A 2,413-nucleotide genomic window follows, 5' to 3' on the forward strand; every position below is an offset into this window, starting at 1 on the left:
TTTTATTTTTTGAGACCAAGTCTTGCTCTGTCACCCGTGCTGGAGTGCAGTGGTTCGATCACAGCTCATTGCAGCCTCAACCTCCCAGGCTCAAGCAATCCTCTCTCCCAGGCCTCCCAAGTACCTGGGACTACAGGCACGTGTCTTGGGAGACAAATTTTTTTATTTTTTAAGAGATTGGCGGAGACCCTCTCCCCATGTTGCCCAGGCTGGTCTTGAACTCCTGGCCTCAAGCAAACCTCCTGCCTTGATATTCCAAAGTGCTGGGATCACAGGTGTGAGCCACCATGCTTGGTCTCTTTTTTATTTTTTTTTTTTTTTTTTTTTGAGACGGAGGTTCATTCTTGTTACCCAAGCTGTAGTGCAATGGTGCGATCTTGACTCACTGCAACCTCCACCTTCCGGGTTCAAGCAATTCTCCTGCTTCAGCCTCCTGAGTGGCTGGGATTACAGGCACCCGCCACCATGACTGGCTAATTTTTGCATTTTTTTTTTTTAGTAGAAACAGGATTTCACCATGTTGATCAGGCTGATCTTGAACTCCTGACCTCAGGTGATCTGCTCCCCTCGGCCTTCCAAAGTGCTGGGATTACAGGAGTGAGCTCCCATGCCCGGCCTCAAAAATTTTTAATGTAAATTTTCAAATAAAAAATTCGACCTTACACGCGTGGTCGATAATCACCGTACACCCTTGCTTCATGGATAATCGCCACGCACGCCTCATCGATTGCTGTTGTCTTTCTCTTGGCTTTTCCTCTTTGGCGGAAGCGTTTTCCATCCTGTAGCAAACATTCTGAGATTTTGTTCCTGTGAACCTCGGGATGCAAAGCGCCAAGTTCGGGAAACTCCGGAACACACTTGTGGCTCCCTTAGGACAATATCCAAGTGGACAGTCACTCCTTGGCCTCTGCGCAGGCCCCTTCCAGAATCACATTCCTCTGATTGTTTACTGCAGTCAGAGGGAACAGACGGGTTCCTAACAAGGCCCCCAGTTTAAATTTGGTTGTGGCGTCTCTTGAACCTCTCTGAGTCTAGACCCGCTGCCACCCCGCCCCCATTCCTCCTTCCGCCACTTGTGCTTTGTTGCAGAAACAGATCAGCTGTCCTGCCAACGTATCACCTGTCCAGCAGCTGTTTGCTTCCCTGCGGTCCCCTCGCCCCGAGTCTCCTGCAAACCGAAGCCGTGCTGCAGAAATGCCCTTAGATTCAGGCTCGTCTTGCTTTGCCAGAAGGCTTTGTGGACAGAGCTGTGAGAGTCACCTGAAGGCACCTGTGATGCTAAGTGTGCCCAGGGGGTCCCGGTGGTCCCAGCCCGAACCACCCGGAGATGCCTTGTCCCGTCATTACTGACCTCATCCATGACCCTTGTGAGAAATACTTATTTCATGAGAGGCAGCTTTAAAATCGCGATATGCTCTCATATCTTTATAGTGAGTAGCTCGAACAATGAGAAAAAAGGCTGGGCACCGTGGCTCACGCCTGTAATCCCAGAGCTTCTGTGGGCCGAGGTGGGGGAGGCCAGGAGCTTGAATCCAGCCTGGGCAACATGCTGAGACCCATCTCTACAAAAAAATAAAACATTAGCCAGGTGTGGTGGTGCGCGCCTGTAGTCCTAGCTGCTCAGGAGGCTGAGGCAGAAGGATCCCTTGAGCGCAAGAGGTTAAGGCTGCAGTGAGCTGTGATTGCACCGCTGCACTCCAGCCTGGGTGATGGAGTGAGACCTTGTCTCTTAAAAAAAAAATAACCAAACATGCCGGGCAAAGAGGTTCACACCTGTAATCCCAGCACTTTCGGAGGCTGAGGTGGGTGGATCCCCTAGGTCAGGAGTTCAAGATCAGCCTGGCCAACATGGCGAAACCCTGTCTCTACTACAAATACAAAAAATTAGCAGGGCCTGGTGGCAGGCACTGTAATCCCAGCTGCTCGGGAGGCTGAGGCAGAAGAATCACTTGAATCCAGGAGGTGGAGTTTGCAGTGAGCCAAGGTCGTGCCATTGCACCCCAGCCTGGGCAACAGAGCAAGACTCCATCTCAAAAACAAAAAACGAAAACCAAACAAACAACAAAAACAAAAAAAAAAGCTTGTTCTTGTCCACTGGAGTCATTGAGTTATCCTGAAATATAGTTTAAAAGGGAAATTCCTAATTCTTTTCTTTTAATTGGCAATTTTCAGAGTAGAGAGCTGGAACCTGTCTTCCCAGCAGATTACAGGTGGGGTTTGGATTTGATTTGGTTTCTCTCTTTAAATCTATTTATAGCTTTTGTGTATTCATTGCATATTCAGCAATTATACACAATGAATACACAAAAATTAGACAATGAATATACAAAAATCACACAATGAATACACAAAAATCAGACAATGAATACACAAAAATTACACAATGAATACACAAAAATTACACAATGAATAC

The sequence above is a fragment of the Sapajus apella genome, unplaced genomic scaffold, assembly GCF_009761245.1.
Source record: "Sapajus apella isolate SASKATOON/1434 unplaced genomic scaffold, GSC_monkey_1.0 scaffold48, whole genome shotgun sequence".
Classification (NCBI taxonomy): domain Eukaryota; kingdom Metazoa; phylum Chordata; class Mammalia; order Primates; family Cebidae; genus Sapajus; species Sapajus apella.